At 43.5% G+C, this 23,225-nt stretch overlaps 1 protein-coding gene across 2 annotated transcripts in view; it reads right to left on the bottom strand.

The window, feature by feature from the left end:
* The window catches only part of LOC144733342 (cAMP-dependent protein kinase catalytic subunit alpha), a 71,426-nt gene that overhangs the window by 30,961 nt on the left and 17,240 nt on the right, over positions 1–23,225 (bottom strand). The window contains exon 1 of one of the 2 annotated variants that reach the window (XM_078615193.1): positions 19,627–19,705. The exons of the other annotated variant lie outside the window; for it this stretch is intronic. The gene's annotated coding sequence lies outside the window, so the exon portion shown is untranslated. Of the gene's footprint in view, positions 1–19,626; positions 19,706–23,225 lie in introns of those variants that run through there. 2 annotated transcript variants of the gene reach the window in all.

Raw genomic sequence — 23,225 nt, 5'->3', positions numbered from 1 at the left:
CTTAATTTTACAAGAAAAGCCTAAAAAAACCAATAACATGCCTCCAATTTATTTCACAGCCCCTTTCATCAGTTCACTGCTGCATGAGTCTCCCCATGTCATGTGGGTTGTGGGAGTTTGCGACCATACTTCACCACACTGTTTCATGTGTGAAGGCAGAGGAGAATACAAGTTGGATTTGGGTACACTTCCCTCTGCTGACAATGGAGCCTTGCAGTGACCTATGACACCTGCTTTGTGCATGGTGGTTGCCCATCCAAACAATATCCAGATTCAAAGTCTGCTTCTCTACCGAGATCCTATGAAATTGGGCGCATTGCATGTGATTTAGTCAAAGGCATGTTCAAAACATCAACACAAAAACTGTAAAATATGTATGAAGCTCTTCATACACGGAAATACACTCTCTATTACACTTAGAAACAATGAAGACCGTGTTAGCTTTCAACAAGTTATTACAGTATATTCTTTATTTAGAAATTATGAATGGGGGTGTGTTAGAACTGCACCTGTTCATTGTGTATAGCGATATTCATCTTTAAGTCATCTTTATTAGAATTAGTACGACTCTGGTTGGACTGGGCACTGTTATGGGAATGTAGAAACAATGTGGAATTTATTTCATTGATCTGTCTCAGTGCCACCCATGGAAATAAGTGCTGCCCCACTCATCTTATTGGTTCTTTCACAAAGTCACGTAGAAGGGAAATAAAATAATACAAATAAAACAGAATAAAATACAATTCTCACGACGTTTCGGCCACAACGCAAGCAGCCGTCCCTCAGGTGAAGAACAGGTCTGTCGGAAAGACAGCGTCTGAATGAACACCACCAAGCTTGGCAGCGTATATTTAAGCTGAGTTAGGGGAGGAAGAGCGCCTTGACAAAGGAATTTGCATATCAACAGAGGAATTTAGCATATTTATGGGAAATACAGATATGGGATTAGTCACTACTTGTGGAATGCGTCGGAAAGACAGCGTTAGTATGAGAGGAGACACTTTTTTTACCTGAAATAAAAATGAGATGGAGGAATACAAAGCAAATTATGGATAGTTTTGCATCGTGATACAGCTCTATTTTCCCTGTTCCTGGCATGTTGATAGTACAACTGAAACACTCTGTAGAATACAAAACAAACCCTATGCTCGATTGCCATTTTAAATTGAAATCAAAGTCTTTTTATTTTTTCCGAACAAACATGTTTGTTAGAATGCTGAGGCTACCTGCCAGGTCTAACCTGTCGGAATGCATGTTTCCATAAATGAGGTACCGTGAAAATCCACACACACTCTCACACATGTTAAATGCCAAACAACTCCACCCGTGGGCCACATAGCACTCTTCTAGTGGGGCCAGATGATCTACTTTCGAGTTATTTGCTGCTGTAGATTTGAAAAAGGTTCCATAACTTTCTGGCCTCACTGCATATCTGTGTGGCTTGTATCTTAAATTGCGCACTTTGAAGGTGTCTACTTCCAAAAAGTTACAAATGTTTATATTGCTTGATAATAAGTTTTTCCCCTTTAATCTGGCAACAAAACAGGTGTTAAGTTGTTAAAACACCAAACTGAAACCTTTTACAATGAATCATGTCTGCATTAACCACAACACGTGTGGTCAAAATACAAACAAAAACATGGTACTGGCAAAGGAGGTCCCATGATGAAGATGCTCACCCCGAGCTCTCATTACTCTGATGGTGGCATTGTCTTTGTGCTGTACGCCTTTTGGCGCCCTCTGGGCTAACACCGTTTGAGACGAGGCTCAAAAGAAAGCTGTCTCTGGTGTGGATCAATCCGTTTCAAGGACAATGCATATATTATCAGAGTATGTTTTTTGTTTGCATTCTGACCATAAGTATTGTGGTTAATGCAGACATGATTCCTTGTAAAAGGTGTTTTAACATCTTAACACCTGTTTTTTTGCCAGAAAAAAGGGGAAAACCTATTCCCATATTTTGGTACTGGCAAAGGAGCTCCCATGATGTTTCTATTGCTTGTTTGCGTTTTATTATCTCTCTATATATAAAAGGGAAAATTGTGAATATGTGTGTCTGTTCAAAATGTTTAGCGTACTTCCCGACATGCAACAAACTTGAAATTAGCCATGTGGGTATTTTCCAGCGTAACGGAGTGTGCCTGCTGATCGCGGGTAAAGTGAAATACAAATGTGTTGCAGGTCTAAGGCGTTCTTCGCGCAGCATTGTTTTATTATTTCAGTCGTTTACTGCTGTACGCACCCTAAAGGTTGTGTGTCTGCAGCAAGCGCGTGTTTGTGTACCCATGGACGCGCGCGCGTTTGTGTGTGGGGGAAGCGGTAGCGTAGTGGTTATCGCGCCGTGCTACAAACCCGGCGACCCGAGTTCGATTACCGCTCACGGCCACCCCAGTGACGATTATTTGAACCGGTCCTGGGACTCCCTTAGGTCGACTCAGCCTCAAACGAGTAACTGGTGTGGTGTGTGAACATCGCCACTGGGGAGACAAAGGCGGCCGGGCGTGGTGAATCCAAGTCCCAGCGAGTTATTAATAATTTACTCAAATGCACGTGTCGAAGCACAGTACTTTTGTCAATATACTGCTGGATGAGAGCTGCTCTAGGGGTTGTGAGGATTACGAGACCATTGCTTCATTATGCTCGTCGTTGAGGGTTGGTCATGGCGGGGAGAAGAGACATGAAAACGTAGATGTACTGTATAACAGTATATTTTGGTGCACTGCCTGCTGCTAACACCCAAATAGCCCCACAGTCAACAATATCTGTCCTGTTCATTCTGGCCACCTATTCAAGCATTATCCAGGCTCAACTCTGCTTAGTTGTCGAGATCAAGATTCCGCAGTGTCTGGGTAACTTAGAAAAAGGCAGTTATTGAGTCAGGAGAATCAAATCAAGACTTTTGCTCATCCACGTAACTAACACACATGCTGTTTATACACTCTATATTCCACAAACTAAAGAAAATATTGACACACAGGGCAAGCGCCCCCATGGTAGTTCCCTGTTGACACTGCTCAAAATCAAGACACAAGCAGTAACGTGTTGTCGGAAGCTAATTCTGCACAATCGGCCACAGGAAAAACACAATCTTCATGCCCTCTATTGGGAGCCTTGAAAGGCACTGTGCTTACACACGGGCCACCGGTGTAGACATATGGGCACGGACTGATGCTGGATCATTCTGAACCACGAGCCTTTTGCCCGTCCAAGGACGGGTGTATTGCAGTAAATCTGAAACTTGCAAGCGAAAAACAGACCGCGACGTGATATTCACTGCATTAGGTTTAACACGTAGGCTTTCGTGACCAATACCATCCATAACAGAGGTTTTTGACGAATTAGAGAATCTATCGAAATTGAAAGAAATCAAAATAACTTTAACCGTTCGGATAGCTACCGCCTTAGTGCTTCGTGGAAGCGAATCATCAAATAATACATTATTTAAATGCTTGCCTACAAAGGGCAGCGTACTTCAATTAGGGATTCCTGCAGTCACGAAAGCTTCGAATAGAATGAAAATATTGTTGATTTATGTCACTGTCACATTGGTGCCCTATCTGAGTCTGTAAAGGTAATTGGAGTAACGCTTGACAAACATCTCAATTTCAACTGCAGCATTACAAACATCTGCTGTGATTGGAACAATCACATCCGGGCACTCCGCAATATTAAGACTGGTGGTACTGGACAAATTGACTGTGAGCACACTTGCTTGTAGTATTGTGAACACACGACTAGATTCCTGCAATTCGCTGCTGATCATCATCTGGTAACTTCAGCAGGCAACAGCAAATTCAGCCTCACACGCTTTCATCCACGAGGCATCACATCGTGACACTTCTACCACACCTTTCATGGGTCTTCATTGGCTGCCGATTCAGAAATGTATCGAGTACAAGGCTGCTCCCATCACTCACCAGGCTCTGACAGATTCGTCGCCCATCTGTGTTTGAACAACTCACAATCTGATCAGACCTTCTGTGATCAGCCAGCAAATCCTTGCTGTGATTCCACTGACCAGAACCGTAATGGCCGACAGAGCATTTCCAGTCGCCTCTCCACCGGTGTGGAATACTCTGCCAGATTACCTCAGAGCCATCCCATCTCAAGAAACGTTGAACAAAAACATTTCATCACATCCTTGTTTCGTGCAGCCTTTGGAACTTAAGACTGAAAGTCACCAGCGCCTCTGCATTCAGGCATCGCCAAAGGCCTCCGCCTCGTGACAATGTCTCTAAAATATGGCGCTGGGCAAATAAATATTGAACTTCAGAGAAAACATTCCCACCACTAGTGACCATTCTCGTTGCATTGTTTCCCTCGACCTGCGTTTTGGCTGCAAGGGGAGTATAATGCGAACAAGGCAAAAAAAAAAGGGCTTGGCAGTCAACACGTGAATTATGTAGTAGAGTCGTGGGCACTACACAAACTACCTATGCAATAATCACCGAGCCCTCTAAAAACACTGATGCACGTGAGATGTGAAGCTGCATATTTTCCCAAAGCCACTCAACTTTGTTTTTAAGTTTAAGACTACTTTAATGATACCTAGCTTAAAGTTGATTCTTATATTAATAATATATGAATTAAACTCTTTTCACCTGAAGACGGTTGCTTGTGTTGCGATCGAAACGTCGTGATCTATTATTTTTTCTACCTACGTCGCTTTACCGAAAGAACCAATGAGTATGAATTCAGCTGTTAATATCTCAACCCACTATTTATCATTCTTATTATTTTCCATATGATTTGTACAACAAAACTCCACTCTAGGTTCTAGATGCACCCTAACAAATTATTGTTACGCTAGTTTGCCTAAAACAGCCTCAATGAGCCCCAACACTTTCTGTATGAGGAGCATGCAAACTTTCAAGTAAGGGGCGATGCTGCAATGCGTAATCCCATTATGTGTGTACATTATACTGTTTTTGGGCCCCAAAAATCACAATAACTATGAGTGGCTGCTCGCAATTAATCAACATTGACGTATGGTGACATGTGCAAGCGATTAGACAGTGATTGCATGTCTATGGTCGCAAAAACCTACGTGTTGTTAAACAGGCAAAAACGAAATAATTTATGTTGACTAACTGTGAGTAACCCAACTAATCATAGATGTCAATTGGAATTTACATTTTAACACGTAGGCTTCACCATTCTGGGGAATTGATGATGCTGGATGCAATTACCAGCGAAACGTCGTACTCAAAAATTGTAAATGTTGTGGTTTCACACTTCAACACACCGGTGGGCTAAAGCAGTGAACTATTTGTCTTTTGTCAACGTGACATTTTTTTTACTGAATGGCCGTGTCGGGTGGTGGAGGGTTACGACACATTTATAAATAACGCGATCTAAACCCAAAAACGTTGATTATGGAATTTACATGACGAGGTTAACCCCCCTCTGGTCTTCGCATCTGTTTGGCTCACAAGTGACGACATCATATTCACCCCTCTATTTAAGACTGAAACAGGAGGATTCCTCCACACACAATGCTGACTGTCGCCTGATGAGGCTGGTTGTCATTTCTGGCGAAACATCACAGTATTCGAATTGTAAATGTTGTGGGATTACTCTCCAACACGCTGGTGTGCTGAACTAGTAACTAATTGGCATGTTTTGTTCATGACAAACCATACTGACTGTTGGGTGGTGGCAAATTTCACGACACATTTCTATTCATGCAATCCAACTCACAAAAACCTCTATTTTGGGAAAAAATACCTCAATCAACTGTGGATGGGTGACCCTGTTTATGGCAAAACATCGATACATTTCTGTAAACAGGACAGAGCAGGGTTATGCCCTTAACGTAAAAAAAAATATTTCCACTGCATTTCACTCATGTTAAAAACACAGAAAGAACACGCTCATCACGTGGTATGGTACATAACTACTGTTGTTTAAATATTTCAAAATACTAGCGCTGAATAAACATAAAAACGTATTCATTCATGAAGAACAGCAATTATTGGGGTTAATGAAATGGGCCAAGCTTTCTTCCATCTGTGCGTAACTAATAAGAGCTTTAACACTGGCTACAAGACCAAGTGGCCATTGTCTTAGCCCAAGCGTTGTATAGGTTCCTTGGTTCAAATACCACAGCCAAAAAGTTGACGAAGTAATTGCTTAGATTAAAGTTACTTTAAATAAAATACCCTGAAAAGCACAAATCTGGAAGGATATGCTGTGGTTTGCAAGAGCACTTTGACTCAAAAAGGAAATGTGCTAATTAAATCCTTCTCTGGGGGTTTACTCAGCCTGTTATACCTCAGGGAAATTAGTGTCATTCTACAGTTGTCCTAAGGCTTGTTAAACTAATTCTGATGGGTTATCAAATGTTATTGGCAAGTGCAATACATCTGCATAAATCACGATTCTTTTTGCCAGTTCTACATGTATATAGAGCCCGTTTGTCAATCCATTGAGCAGGTGATTGACAGAAGGGCTGTACACCACATTGGTCAGCGCAGGTTTGTGAAGGCAGGCAGCATAGACGTGGAAGCATACAAGTACAGTACAACAATACACTTTGCTGCAACGTCCTCTGTTGCCCACAACGCAGATGCGCAGCGTTATGACAATCTGTTTGTGCATTATAGTCGCCCATCGAAGCACAAATCTGACGAGGTTGAGAGCATTCTCGGTAACTTGGTCAAAAACGGCCTCCTACAAAGTGGTATGAATTTAAAAAACGCACAGACACACCAACATCGGACACGTAGAACAGACAAAATAACAAATAATGATCCATGTTGTATCCACTTCTGGATGAAGGCCTCTCAATGCCATTGGCATCCGTCGCGCTGTTACGACGCCGCAATCCATCTCACTCTTGTGCACGAGCCTTCTCTCATCACTTCATCTCCGTGGTGGTCATACTGGTGGGTGTATTTTCTTATGTTGGTCAGTGTGGGTTCGTAAAGAAAGGGAGGGGGCAGCCCTGGTTGTGATATCACTTGCCACTGATGTTAGCCGTGTTTTGCAATCGAACTCGGGTCACTGGGTTAATAGCACAGGCACAGCGCTCGAGCCCATAAAACAAACATCCCACTTCATCAGAGTCTGCCACCTGCTGGGCTGAATAAAACACCGTGCAAATCGAGGCTATTTTTAAACGACAGCACACAGCACATTCATTTTTTCTGAAGCAGTGCATGTTTTTTGGTGTAATGCCTCGAGTACACATTTTTTTTTATTGTCCACAACAATATCTTTGGAATGCATGCAAAATGCTGACTAAAACAATACCAAAAGTGAACACCATGATTACATTGTCTTTTGATGACATACTAATCATGTCTTCAGTAGGTTACGAAAATAAATTCCATTCGAAGACCTCAGAGAGAACATGTAACATCACCACGAGTCAGTTCATGGCCTCAAATTACAGCATCACTCCAACTACTTCCCAAGTCCCTTCATTGTCCAATGATCTACTCTGTGATACAGACTTTCACATGCCCTGCAAAAAGTGTTAATCACATGGCAATCAAAATAAAAAATGAAGGTTTCTTCTGTAAAATTAAATTACAAATAAAATGTAATATAATTGTGTTATTTCTGATTGAAATGAGACTTGCTACACTTGACCACCTGGTCTAATTGCAAGTGTCCAAACCCCAGATTTTGCACCAAGGCTAATAGTGGTGCCGATTCAGTGTTTGGTTATGAGCAACTTTCCTAACGTTTGGTTTTTCACTCCACACATTTAATAACTTTGTTATTAATTAATAACAATTAATAACGAGTTGATCATTAGCAGACACTATAATCATTGGGTGATATATGCATTGGATAATGCATACTCTATAAGATAATAGGTTTTCCCCCTTTTTTCTGGCAACAAAACCGGTGTTAAAATTTCGATTTAAAGCTTTCGTGACTGCAGGGATTCATCTTCTTGGTTCTTTCGGTAAAGTCACGTAGAAGGGAAGTAATAAAATAATAATAAAACATAATAAAACAATTCTCACGACGTTTTGGCCACAACCTGAGGACGGCTGCTTGCGTTGTGGCCGAAACGTCGTGAGAATTATTTTATAATGTTTTATTTTTATTATTTTATTACTTCCCTTCTTCTTCTTGGTTCTTTCGGTAAAGTCACGTAGAAGGGAAGTAATAAAATAATAAAAATAAAACATAATAAAACAATTCTCACGACGTTTCGGCCACAACGCAAGCAGCCATCCTCAGGCGAAGAATGAAACACCCCAAGCTTGGAGCGTATATTTAAGCTGGGTTAGAGGGGGGGGAGGTGGGAAGAAGAGCGCCTAAACAAAATAATTTGCATATCAAGAGGAATTCAGCATATGGAAAATGCGTAGGAGGTGGGCGGGGGGGGGTTCCAAATCAATACTATGCCCGTGCATTATGCAGGATTAGCAGCATCAAAGGGGGGGGGGGGAAGGGGGGGAGCATTAACAAAGGAAAGGAATGTTAATAGTATGTAGCTGTAGTTACTAAACAACCACGTAAAAAACTACAGTATAAACTGCATGACAAACTAAAGTATAAACTACATAGCATCATCAGTAAACTTACTATACTCTACAATAAGCTGAGTTACTAACAGTAAGTAATACATGAAAAATTCTACGTTGTAAAAAATTATATAATATGCTTCCATCTAAACTTTATTCTCTTACATCACACGCGTCTATACCGTACTATATACTTCCATAGGCAAAACCAACATTAAATTACATACTGTATTGCTATAAACCACCCTATACCTTATACATTTTTAATATAACACTATGTATTATTCTACCCACCCTAATGTGTATCAAAATGGTTTATTACGTCCTTCCAGTGATTGCTAAGCCAGAATCCATCTTCTCGGTTAAAATTGTCTCTGTGTTTGTAAATGTGGATCGCCTCATGTACGAATCTCTCATGATAGCCAGATGGCTTGCAGAGAACCTCTGTCTTGGAGAAGTCAATGTCATGTGAGCCCACTGAGTTGTAACAGTGATCTGCCACGGCTGAGGTGTTTGTCCTACAGTGTTTCAGGTCAGCTTTATGTTCACGGATGCGGTCCGAGACATGTCGTTTGGTTTCCCCAATGTAACTGCTACCACAGAGGCAACTTAGTTTGTAGACACCAGGGTACTGTATGTCTGGAACCACATCTTTTACAGACGGTACCAGATCACGGATTTTATGTACTGTGTTGAATCGGACCTGGATCTTGTGTTTAATCAGGATTTTGGAGATCTTTTTTGTGACCCCAGCAATGTAGGGTAAGGTGATGGTCTTGAAAGGCTCCTCAACAGGATCCTTCTTGGTGGTTGGAGTGATGGCTTTGCGGATTGTGTAGTCGGAGTAACCATTAGCCTTAAGAGCTTGGCGTACGTGTTTGAGTTCACTGGAAATGTGTTCATGGTCGGAGATGCATTGGGCTCTATGATATAGAGTCTCCGACCATGAACACATTTCCAGTGAACTCAAACACGTACGCCAAGCTCTTAAGGCTAATGGTTACTCCGACTACACAATCCGCAAAGCCATCACTCCAACCACCAAGAAGGATCCTGTTGAGGAGCCTTTCAAGACCATCACCTTACCCTACATTGCTGGGGTCACAAAAAAGATCTCCAAAATCCTGATTAAACACAAGATCCAGGTCCGATTCAACACAGTACATAAAATCCGTGATCTGGTACCGTCTGTAAAAGATGTGGTTCCAGACATACAGTACCCTGGTGTCTACAAACTAAGTTGCCTCTGTGGTAGCAGTTACATTGGGGAAACCAAACGACATGTCTCGGACCGCATCCGTGAACATAAAGCTGACCTGAAACACTGTAGGACAAACACCTCAGCCGTGGCAGATCACTGTTACAACTCAGTGGGCTCACATGACATTGACTTCTCCAAGACAGAGGTTCTCTGCAAGCCATCTGGCTATCATGAGAGATTCGTACATGAGGCGATCCACATTTACAAACACAGAGACAATTTTAACCGAGAAGATGGATTCTGGCTTAGCAATCACTGGAAGGACGTAATAAACCATTTTGATACACATTAGGGTGGGTAGAATAATACATAGTGTTATATTAAAAATGTATAAGGTATAGGGTGGTTTATAGCAATACAGTATGTAATTTAATGTTGGTTTTGCCTATGGAAGTATATAGTACGGTATAGACGCGTGTGATGTAAGAGAATAAAGTTTAGATGGAAGCATATTATATAATTTTTTACAACGTAGAATTTTTCATGTATTACTTACTGTTAGTAACTCAGCTTATTGTAGAGTATAGTAAGTTTACTGATGATGCTATGTAGTTTATACTTTAGTTTGTCATGCAGTTTATACTGTAGTTTTTTACGTGGTTGTTTAGTAACTACAGCTACATACTATTAACATTCCTTTCCTTTGTTAATGCTCCCCCCCCTTCCCCCCCCCCCCTTTGATGCTGCTAATCCTGCATAATGCACGGGCATAGTATTGATTTGGAACCCCCCCCCGCCCACCTCCTACGCATTTTCCATATGCTGAATTCCTCTTGATATGCAAATTATTTTGTTTAGGCGCTCTTCTTCCCACCTCCCCCCCCTCTAACCCAGCTTAAATATACGCTCCAAGCTTGGGGTGTTTCATTCTTCGCCTGAGGATGGCTGCTTGCGTTGTGGCCGAAACGTCGTGAGAATTGTTTTATTATGTTTTATTTTTATTATTTTATTACTTCCCTTCTACGTGACTTTACCGAAAGAACCAAGAAGATGAATCCCTGCAGTCACGAAAGCTTTAAATCGAAATACTTCCCTTCTACGTGACTTTACTGAAAGAACCAAGAAGACGGTGTTAAGATGTTAAAACACCAAACTGAAACCTTTAACAAGGAATCATGTCTGCATTAGCCACAATGCTTGTGGTCAGAATGCAAACAAAAAACACTGATAATATATGCATTGTCTTTGAAACGGATTGGTCCACAACAGAGACAGCCTAGTCTCAAACGGTGTTAGACCAGGACTTTTGGCGTCCTCTGGTACGGCCGCGGTGTATACATAGCTTTTTATTTAGTATTAGTAATTCGCCATGAGCCGAATTGCCATACCGAATGGTACAATTTCGGCGTACACGTGGAGCGACGCCACGCGCCGACCAAAACAAAGACTCGGTCTCGTGGCGGCGCGCATTGTGAGGGTTGGTGCAGACACGTTGCTTTGGACTTGACCTTGTTAATGCACTCTGTGCCATCCAATCCTCAGAAATGTCGTCTACATCTACATTAAGAAGTAGAAGTAAGGGGGTGAAGTATAAATCGCTTAGTCTGCGAGACAAATCCAAAGTGTTGGATAGAATTGATGCATGCGTGTGTCAATGCGTATGGTGGATCCTAGCAGCTCCAAAAAGGTACAGAAGAGGATCAAGGCCACAAAGTTTGTTGACTTGGAGAGTGCAGTGTACAAGTGGTCGAACAAGGAGCGTGCAGCTGGCGTTAACGTTCGCGTTGTGGGGCAGGAGGCACTGGGGAGTACCACTGTTCATCATTCGGAATATTGGATAATTCGGCAAGGCGAGAGCCCCATGTGTCGAATTAACAAGGGTTTGCTATAGATTTAAAATGTTTTCATGTGCCTTGACTTGTTTATTATGTTGTGTCAATTGAGGCCGTGGACACCCTTGCAAACGAGGTGTTCGATAAAGATTTATTCAGGTGACATTTTCCAATTAAATAAATAAAGTTTGCGCCGTTAAAACTTGGCAAGTTAGACTTGCCGACATCTGGCGCAATAGCTAATTTAAGCAACTATTACTCCTGGCCTTGTACAACACATTACAGTATATAGCTACAAACCACATGACACACATTCCCAAACGCACACACAATTTGATAATAAAGATATACACACTTCACACAAATTAGTTACAAACATGCACATAGACTCCATGGAAACCACTATCATATCTGTCAACCCATACGGTTTACCCGTATTATTGTAACGGGAAATTTAGTTCTCAGGTCCATACAGCAGACAGCCGTTTCAATATGGGCAAAAAATGTGTTTGTCTATTTGTTTGTGTTTCTCCTTTATGATGGTACTTTGAAGGATGAACGTTGAGATTTATAAGGACACGGGGTGACCAATAAGGTCTGAATTGGTCTGTAATAAGATAGGCACTGATAATGGGCTGGCAGGTATACACTATGCCCCGGACCGGTTCATTCAGTATCGTCTTGCCCTTCCTACTCCCCCTACCCATAACCTGAGGGCACAATGCTGGCTCCGCAGCATAAATGTGGCGCCACCGTGTGGCAAATGCCAGTGAAGCTGGCTGCATCGGCACAAGACAGGGGGATAGGAAGGCTCTTAAGCAGCCAAGTCAGAATCACTGATTCTACACAGGACCAAGGTCAATAAATCATAATAATTTCATTTTAGACAGCGTCATTCATGCAATTGGATCCCTCAACGCTGCACAGCAATTATCCAGTTCCATACACATAATACAAAAACAAAACCCCACTACTTAGCAAAAGAAATGAATACATAAATAATGAGGAAAAATATACACATAACAAGAAAAAATAATTATCGGAGAGAAAATAAATATAAATAAATAAATCCGTTCAGTCTCCATACCCCAGACCACAATCCCAACATTTCGCCGGATTTTGGAGAACCTTTCCTGGAGAGATGGTGGAGTGGCCAAAAAGTTAAGAGCCAGTTTGACAATAATATAAATTGAGATTTATAATGCCTACTTTCCAGCCGATGTCAGGACAAATACATTGGCCTTTAGTTCAGATTTGAATAAGTTAAATGATTTCATTTTTCAGATGTGTAGTGGGAGAGTGTTCCAGACTGTGGGGGCTGTATATGTGAATGCTCGTCCACCAATTAATTTGTGTTTAATTTTTGGGGTGGACATGAAACCTCGTGAAGCAGAGCGGAGAACCTGAGGTGGGGAATAAACTGAAATGAGTGGAGAAAGATAGGCAGGGGCTAGCTCATGAAGAATTGTAGAAACAGTCAGAGCAGTCTTGAAAGTTATTCTGGACTGAATAGGTAGCGAGTGGAGGGATCGTAAGATGGGTGTAATAGGATGACAGCATTCTGCACATATTGTACACGTTGGATAAGATACAAGTGAAGACCATATAACAGAGAATTGCAATAGTCTAGCCTGTAGGTAACAAAGGCATAAATAATTGTTAATGCAGCCATATCGGAGAAACAGTTACAGATACGAGAAGTTAAGGAGATGGAAATAATCAGTTTGCACATAAAGGAAATGTGAGAAGAAAAATATAAGTTCGTCAAGAATCCGTGCCTGTTGACTGACATGAAGATCAGAGTCAAGCAGACTAACAGTACAGTGATAACGCTTCGAAGGGATTTTCTTCCAACTAAGCGAACTTGAGCTTTAGCATTATTCATTTGAAGAAAATTTGCCGCGAGCCAGTCGGCAACTGCGATCAAACAGGAAGACAGAGTGGAAGTTGGATTGATATCAGATTGACTGAAACTGATATAAATCTGTGTATCATCTGCATATAAATGGTGTTTTATACCAAAACAGCAAAGATGTTTCTGAACCGCCCTCTGCTGCCCATCACTTAGTCCCACAGCCCCATGACAAGTGCATGGTGGTCAACCATCCAAGCACTATCTCGGCTCAATCATGCTCATTTTTCAAGACCTGATGAGAACGGATGTATTCTGGGTGATTTGGTCATAGACAGCAAATTAAAAGGGATTGTTTCAGTTACTTCTACGGAGCTCAAATGTGCTGTTATTGGAGTACTTAACTCTAATAATTGGAAGGTTTCCAGTTCACATACTGGTCGGATTTTGACTCAACCCATCATCCCTTTATGGTCAATGAGTAGCCACTTTGTTGGATGTCACAAGTGGCCCTATTGTGGAGAGAATGACCCTCATATGTGAAAAAGGTATTTCCATCACTGGAGATAAGGACCAACCCAATGTTCATTCATCTACATAGAGTTTGACTTCTAAGCTTTGCAAGTCTGTGATTTTTGTCATGTAATTACATTAAAAATTATCAAACATTTCGAAATCGGAGAATTATATATCATAGTTTTGGAAATGAAAGTGCCTGAATAAGTGCTAAAGCCAGATTTTGTTATGTTGGCTGTGAACAGGTTGTTAATTAACTACCAAAGGGGGCAGCACTGCCATGACAGTTACATTTTAAACTTAACACTTTGTAAACTGTGAAAATAATAAATTCATTTGAAATCACAAAAAAATATAATAGCTATTGCAAACCACATAGGTACTTTCTGTATCAGTGGGCTCTCACGGGATTGTATTTATAATATTGAATATGAAAATAATTCCTGACTATCCAACAGTACAATTTCATCCTAAACTTAAAAGTAACTCTAGTTCTAACTGCAACCCAAACATTACTTATAACCCGAAATCACACCCGAATTCTAACTCTAACCCCTATTATATACTGGGAATCATAACTCTTGACTCCAATCCTCACATAAAGCCCTATTTAATACCGAACGCTCACCTTAACCATTCATCTGTGAGGTTCTTTGAATGTTATCCTCTCATATGCATGGGTTCTCCTCAGATACTCTGGTTTCCTGCTACATGAAAACACTCATTCAGTATACTTCGGGATTAATTATTAAATACAGCTGACTCCCCCCTCTCCCACCAGGATGGACCAGTGACAGTCATGAGCACACTGCACTATGAACCCATCAACATGGGTTCGATTGATTCCTAAAGACAGCAAACACCAGTGGTGAATGAAATTTGATACGGTCTTGGGCACTCACTTCACCAATCCACACTAACCAGCATGGTGAAGTATGGGTAAACAGGCCCCCTTGAACAACATGGCATGGACAGGGTTTCATCCAGCAGTGGACTAGCAAAATTTTGTAAATTGAATTCATATTGAACCCAAACTAGAGTATATACTCAATAAGCGTTTACTAGTTTTTACTTTAATCAGGGCCGGAACAGGGTAGAGCTGTAAGTAGGCACTTTATTAATCTCAATTCAAGATGAAAATCAGCCTCAATTTTACAATGTCCAATCTGGAAATGCTTGGTATAGCAACTTTATTTGCTGACTCTCCGTGTTTTTATGAGACAGTGATATGATGCATTATTTTGATTAGGTAAGGTGGCACCCTGCAATTCAGATTATTTACTCAACACGCCACACACTCTGCACACACCCCCATTTCCCCCAAGGCCTGACAGATCCAGAGCGGAAATTGGTAGCACAACCTGAAGTGGCAAACGTTAGTTGTACGAACGTAATTTTACGTGGCCAATACAATTTAATTAGTGCCACTTGTTCTTTGCCCATTGAGGTGGCTATCCAGAAGTGAAATATTTAGTCTGGGTCCATGGATTATTATGCACGTCATAGCCCTCTCTTCCATGCTCTTTATCAATCCTCGGATTGCACATGCATCCCCCTCCATCCCCACTCTCCCACTTGCCTGCCCGCCCCACACCCCAGCCAGCTGTGCGATGGGATTAACCTTCGCAAAGCAGATGCTATATTTAGGAAAACGCCAAGCACTGCGCTCACACAACGTGGCCGGAAGTATACTGGATTAGGCCCCTTACTGGTGCCCTCCACTCCCCTCATCAATTATTGCTCATCCGTGGAGGTGGCTGGGTGGCTCTGGGAGATAATGCCATGCCAGTGTCAGAGCAGTGAGATGGCACCAGAGATCACGGGTATAGATTGTGGGCACCGATCTGATATTACTTTAGGTTCTCGGGTGTTAATTATAATAATGTACTTGGAGTACCAAAGAAAACCTCACCTGGGGCTGAAGGGTCCTACATCGGGATGTTTAGCCAATTCCACTAATACGTGTTTTGCATGTGGGAGGAAACCAGAGTACCAAATAAAACCCACACACATGAGGGGGTAACACACGAGGGGATACAACCCACACACATCTACAAGCCACCTCACAGAATAAGCGTACAATCTTGGCAGTCTCCCATTACCATACTAACCTGGCTCAAATTTGCTTAGCTTCCAAGATCTGACAATATTGGGCACATTCAATGTGATTTCGTAAGGTTCAGTACATACGATGTTCTCTATTCAGGCATCATGATGGCACAAAATAAATGCTTAAATGTTTTTGTACCATTTTATGTGTCCACTTAAATTTGAACTACTGTATATAAATTAAAAGCTTTTCCATGCTCAATCTAATGAGGGGCAGAGTTCATCTCCATTGTCAGTTCTCTGCCAGTGATGGGAATTTCACAGACCTATGTCGTCAGGGCAAACTCCTTCATAGGAACAAATACTGTTGAATTTTGATTGAAAGCTTTCGTGATTGCAGGGATTCATATTATTAGTTCTTTCGGTAAAGTCACGAAGAAGGGAAATAATAAAATAATGGGGGAAAACCTTTTTTTTTTATATGTGACTTTACCGAAAGAACCAAGAATATAAATACTGTTGACTTTCTACATGGGAGTCATGTTATTAACCAAAGAAAATAAGAGCCAAGTCTACCCACAACTGAGACTTTTAACTCATCACACCTTCCAATTGTGAGTTGGGAGCCTCACTGCTAAATGTTCTGTGTAAGTGACACATGCACATAATATGCACCACCTGTGATTTTAAAAAAGCACAGGACCATAATTGGCTGAACCATGTATATATTTTAGTGACATCAATAAAACAAAAACATTATTTAAAAACGATAGAAAGTGTTCTGAAACTATGGCTCCTGGAGCCAAATTTAATTGTTATATACCCGGCTGGGTGGCACTTTCATAAGAGCACTCAATTCAAAATCAGTAAGGATGTCAGTTCAAACCATGGTCAGGGATCGAATAAACTCATAATCTCTTAGGGGCCAATACGATTATCAATTTGTGAAAAGAGCTTTAACCCCACACCATCGTGAATGTGGAATTTCATCACTTAAGGCACCCACGGAAATTAATGCATCCTAAACACTTAAGCAGGGACATATTTTGAATTTAATAACTTCATCATGAACAAATATCACCAATCTTGGGTGGCGACATGTCCTAGCGGTAGCACATCCGCTGCTTGTTTCACAGGTTCATGGTCCGCATCCAACGGCCGCCATGATTTTTACTGCAGGTGTAAAAAGCATGATAATTTGCGCCATCGGCTTCACAGCGGATGTTCAAGATACCTTGACATAATTGCAAGAGGAGGCCATCATGTGCCGGTATCAGGGTCCAAATTAAAACACTAACTACAAATTATTCAATTAGGATTAGATATAAAGCAACCACTGTCCCCTACTGGCAGAGGAATACCCATTTGAGGCCAGGTGCAAAGTCACCTTGTGCACACAGAGACAGCTGCCACTAGGGAGCCCTTTCAAATGTGCTGAGATGAGATGTGATATAAAGTGCTTTTAGACGCCACAGTGTGTAGGCACAGTCTAAAAATCTAATAATTCTTATTTTCCTACAAAGTTTAATTGAAGGCTATGATTATCAGGTTGTGCATATGTGCCGAAAAAATTGTGGATGTGCAGAGGCAACTAAAACCACAGAAAATAGTATTATCGGCTTAGTGTGCAGCTAATTAACGCACTATTTATAGCAAAGCACAGACTAAAATTGAAATTTTATAAATAATTCAGACCAGAGCATGGAACACATAAAAAAAACCTGAGAAGCAGAACATGGCTTTGTATTGATTTTCCAATCAAAGTGAAGGAAAGGAACAATGTTTATCCACCTCCTAATGTAAAGACACAACCAGGTACAAATGCTGTTGCTCACAACCAAACTGCCCATGATGTATGTGCCAGGCTAGATGCAGTCTGAGGCCACGTAAATTGATATGTTTCATTAAGAGATGAAATAAGCAACTTAGAATTTGGAAAAGAACACAGAAAAAAGTATTTAACATAAGAGAGCGTTGCAATGGGTGAGACACGTGCAGGATGGATGAGAACAGTTTATTAATATAGGCATTGAAGTGGCACCCATAACTCTTTGGTTCTTTCGCTAAAGTCACGTCGGTGAAAAAATAATAATATAATAAAAGAACCAAAAAGTATGGATCCTTGCAATCACGAAAACTTCAAATCCAGAATGGCACCCAGATGTCAGTAACTTGGGGAAAGATGTAAAGCCAGATTGTGGTGATGATGCCACTGCAAGAACCTTGCAGGGTAACGGAAGGAAGTGGAAGTGCAGTGGAATTGCATCATTGGAATTGATCATGATGCCCTTTAGTCCTTGGCCTTAAAATTGAAGCTCTTTAGTGGGGATGAATTAGAATGGCCTGGTGACTTGAGTGGAATAGTGAAGGTTTGCTCATAGGAAATGGATGCACATGTTTACTGGTTTTGAAGACTGGAGTGGCTGGTGTCCACACTGACCCTGTTTGCTGCGTTAGATCTGCCCAGTAATCCATTTAATAGTGAACCTTGTTCCTCCAAACTCTTTTCATTATGAGTGATGATGAAACAGATGGGTAAGAGAGACAGACAGGGCTGGATCACGAACCTTTCATTAAATGTGATCAATAATTTTATTTTGCAACATTTCCTTCACAATTATTATACTCGCTTACCTAAGCCTCATCTACTTTCAAGACGATTTCAGGATGGTCATGCCAAGTTCGAGCAGCAGGGGGCGACAATTGTTATGCTTCCCAATTAAAATAATTATTGAGTATTCTTTCTAAATTTGCATTCATATGAGCATGATGACACTGATTTTAGCCTCAGTAGCAAACCTTACATGTGTAGTGTGGTAAAATACGGAGTACGCACTGGTGCCCGAGGGCAACCGAGGGCAGGCAGGTGCGCGTGTGTAACGTAAGGTTGCACGTGCAAACCGCCACCTCTTTAATGGGACATTCGGTTGCAGACGGGGTCGGTCCGGGGTCGTACACTGGCACTGGAGGTGTCGCCAGGGAGACGTGCGATGAGGAGTGACTGATGGCCTGACAGGCGCCAGCCTGCCGGGCCCTAAAGAGACACAAGGGAGGAGCTGGATAATTGGGAGGAGGATATAAGGGGGTGTGTGAGAGCGGAACGGGAGTTCTGGTTCTGGGACCAAGGTGAAGACATCTCGCCGCTGCCGCTCAAGGCAGGGACGAGTCGACGGGCGGGTGATGGTTGATCCCCCTGCCCGGATCGGACGAGTGAGTGGGTCTGAGGGAACGTAGGCAAGGGCAGCGGCGCAGAAGGAAAGCATCTGTGTGCAAGCTCTGTGTGAGCAAAGCCTCTGTGTGAGCGATGCTGTGTGCAAGCTCTGTGTGTGAGCGCGACTGTGTGCAAGCTCTGTGTGTAAGCTCTGTGTGAGCGATGCTGTGTGCAAGCTCTGTGTGTGAGCGCGACTGTGTGCAAGCTCTGTGTGAGCTGCTGTCTGTGTGCGGAGCTGCTGTGAGGAAGAGCTGCCGCAGGCAGGTCAGCGAGGTGTAAAGTAGATAGGGGAAATTAACAAAGTGACCGTAAAGACAAAGATAGGAGTGCCTACAACTGGTGCAAGAGTAGAGTAATAAAGTGTAAGCAGGTGACTTGGAACGTGTCCGACAGTGATTCTACACAATACTTCATTTGGTGTTAGAAGTGCCAACGAACCTGCGTCATGTCCAAGTCGGCGTCGAAACGAAGAAACCCACCTGCTGTGTCATCGGACGATGAAGTGGAGCAGGACGTCGTCCCTCCAATGGCTCCGGTTGCCGGGGCTTCAAGCGGCCGCTCCGACGACGTGCTACAGTCGGCGCAGGAGACCGTGGCGAGCCCAACCCTGCCGCCTCCTCCGCAGAGCTGGCTGGACGTCGCTGGTCATCTGGGAAGGCTGCTGTCGGCCGCCGCTCACCTGTTCGAGCGGATGACGGCCGTGTTGACCACTGGTCTCCAGGGCGCGCTTCACGCCGCTGTCGGGTCCGAGGCGTCGGGAGCGCCGGACCCGACTGCCATTTTGGAGACTGCAGCTGGGCTCCGCGCGTTCACCATTTTACGCGATCGGCCCACGCCGCAGCAGCAGCTGCCATCTCCCAAGCTGGAGGATGCCTCCAGACTTTGACGACTGCCGCCGGTGCGCCAGTTCGTAGCTGCAGAGGGCGATTTTGATGGCCTTCCGTCGTCGGTTTGAGGCTGCCTACATGTCGGTGGGATGGATGCCCGGCGAAGCGCTCTGAGCTCTTCCCACGGCCCTCGAGGACGACTCGCTTGCCGCCTTTTTCGCCATCCCTGAGGCGGATAGTACGACCCTCACGCGCGCCTACACCGAGATGGCCGCTATCTACGACCCCCCGTCGAATGTGCGTCGAAGATTCCGCCTGCGACGACGGGGCGAGAACGAGACGCCGTTGGCATTTCGCAGTGCTCTCCTCGCTCTGGGGCACGCGGCTTTTCCGAAAATGGACTGCCAAGCACTGGACTATCTCGCCTTGGAGCGACTTCTCTCCGTGGCTCGGGAGTTGGGGGTCACCCTCGCGGTGACGGAGGACGACAACATCACCTCCCTGCAAGTGACCCGCCGCATCCAAACACCTCGACCTCAACGACCGGCCGGCGGTGGCGGCCAGCGCATCGGGCCGGACGCGGATGCGCTCGGGGGTGCCTCCTTCGACCGTGGGTTGGAGGAGAGGGGTACGCACAGCGCCCGCAAGTGCGGGAATGGCGCCCCAGGCTGTGCCAACCGACCGGACGCCTCTACCGTACCTGCTACAAATGCGGCTGTGCAGGACACATCACCATCAACTGTTGCCACAGGACCAGAGGGTTCCCGCTGCATCCATCCTACGGCTTCGACGACTCTTCCCGCAACGTACAGGGCCGGAGGACCGAAGGACCACGGACGGAGCGCTGCGGACTCCCTCATCGGATCACTCATCCCACTCAAGCGGACCCGTCTCTACCCGCGGGGACAGGCCTGCTGCGCATACCCGTTCGCAACGCGTCGTTTTTCGTTAATTCACCATTCCCTTGTTCTTGTTCATGGTCACTGCTTATGATTGTCTTTTAGGGGTTGGTCACTGGTCACTATAGAGTTGTGTTAGGGGTTGTCACGTTGTATGCGCACGAGGGATGTATATTGCAGCCGGGACGGCGCCAGCCTGCCGGGCCCTGAAGAGACACAAGAGAGGAGCTGGATAATTGGGAGGATATAAGGGGGTGTGTGAGAGCGGAGCGGGAGTTCTGGTTTTGGGACCAAGGTGAAGACATCTCGCCACTGCCACTCAAGCCAGGGATGGACCTCAAGCCTCACGAGTCGACGGGTGGGTGATGGCTGATCCCCCCGCCCGGATCGGACGAGTGAGTGGGTCTGAGGGAACGTAGGTGAGGGCAGCAGCGCAGAAGGAGAGCAGCTGTGTGCAAGCTCTGTGTGAGCAAAGCCTCTGTGTGAGCGATACTGTGTGAGCACGACTGTATGCAAGCTCTGTGTGAGCTGCTGTCTGTGTGCGGAGCTGTGAGTGCAGAGCTGCTGTGAGGAACAGCTAGCCGCGTGCAGGTCAACGAGTTGTAAAGTAGATAGGGGAAGTTAACAAAGTGACTGTATAGACAGAGATAGGAGTGCCTAAAACTGGTGCAAGAGTAGAGTAATAAAGTGTAAGCAGGTGACTTGGAACAACGTGTCCAACTGAGTGATTCCACACAACACTCTCATGCCTGCACCACAGTAATCAGCCAGCACAAACGATATCCAGCATAACTCAAAAAACCGCATTGATACAGGGATAATATATCACAGATCGTGTAATCAGTGGTGCACTGCGTAAGTTAGTTCAATTCATTAAAAAAGATTTGCGTCGACGCTGTGTAGATTACAAGTGAAGCACGGGCACATGACTAACGGATAAATTAATCCGTGATAAACTTGCGGATTATCAGTTTTTGAGTTTTTATAAGACCCAAATTGCGCTAATTTGCCATATGGGTCTATATTCAAGAACATTTTTCAGATTTAGATATATTTAAGTCTCAATATTGCTAATATATACGACTAAACAAACCACATCAGCAGTGTCTCGTGCTGATGCATAAAATACTTATTTCTGCATTCCATGCAGATCTGCTCCTGTAGCTCCTCATTAGCCCTGCCCACCACTATGGATCACGGTTTGTGGTCTGAATATTTTTTTTCAATCTGCTGCGATGTGCTGTCAATTACAGAAGCAGAGGTGAACTACCAATAATCCACAAATGACAGGGATTTACAGAATATATTATCACAAATTATTGGATTTCTGCCAAATTAAAATACATGATTGAAATAAGACCGAATCTCATGTGCAGCACGGTTCAGAAGGAAACATTAGTTTGGCAAACTTAAGGGAGGCGGGTAGGTCGAAATGAAGTGGAAATAGACGAAGTAGTCTACAGTAGGTGAGGGTGCAGGCCAGCTATTACATGCTCACACAACTGATGGCAGAAGGGGCTCCATTAAAGGAAGTTCAGATGAACTCCTCCTTGTGGGTATTTAACCTACCCTAGCGATTGAACAAAGATGGTGACTGCATCGCGCGCGTTCAGATACACTTCTGCGGCCGTTGGGAATGCTCTTCCTTCCGATATTAGGAAGCCACTGGAGCTATATACTTTTAAATCTAGATTGAAAACTAATTTCTTTATACGTTTTGTGTTTTGTTTGTTTTCCTTCCCCGTACCTCTGATTAGCACGGTTGGCTACATACGGTGAAAAGTAATTTTAACATGCATACATATTCTCCATAATAGAGGTTTTTTGGGTTAGTTCACGTAAATATATAAATGGGTCGTTAAAACCCGCCACCACCCGACACAGCCAACTTGTATGGGTTGTCACGTAAACAGAACATGCCAATTCGTCACTAGTACAGCCTCTCTATAAAGAACGAAACAGCAAGATTTGTCCACAAATATGGCTGTCGCCTGATGAAGCTAGTCGTAATTACTGGCGAAACGTCTTACTCAGATTGTAAATGTTGTGGCTTGGCTCGCCAACCGATCTAACCCAAAAAAACCTCCTATGAATGATATTGGTCGAAAAAGCCTACGTGTTATACATATTCTCCCACGCTGGGCAGATGTCATGGACAAGAATGGAGAACCCACATCTTACTCTGCCACACGTGACACGCTGATGAACTGTGGCCTACTCATTTATACTGTTAGGTGGGCAGAGCTGGACGAAAAAAAAAAACTGCTAGTTGTTTCAACTGCCGTGCCAGGAGATCAAATTGAACTGGCGACCTCTGGATTATAAGTCCAGTGTGCTCACCATTCCACCAGG

Source organism: Lampetra planeri, chromosome 46, assembly GCF_965212315.1.
Source record: "Lampetra planeri chromosome 46, kcLamPlan1.2.h2, whole genome shotgun sequence".
Taxonomy (NCBI): domain Eukaryota; kingdom Metazoa; phylum Chordata; class Hyperoartia; order Petromyzontiformes; family Petromyzontidae; genus Lampetra; species Lampetra planeri.
The sequence above is the reverse complement of the archived record's forward strand: the minus strand, read 5'-3'. Positions and strand labels throughout refer to the sequence as shown.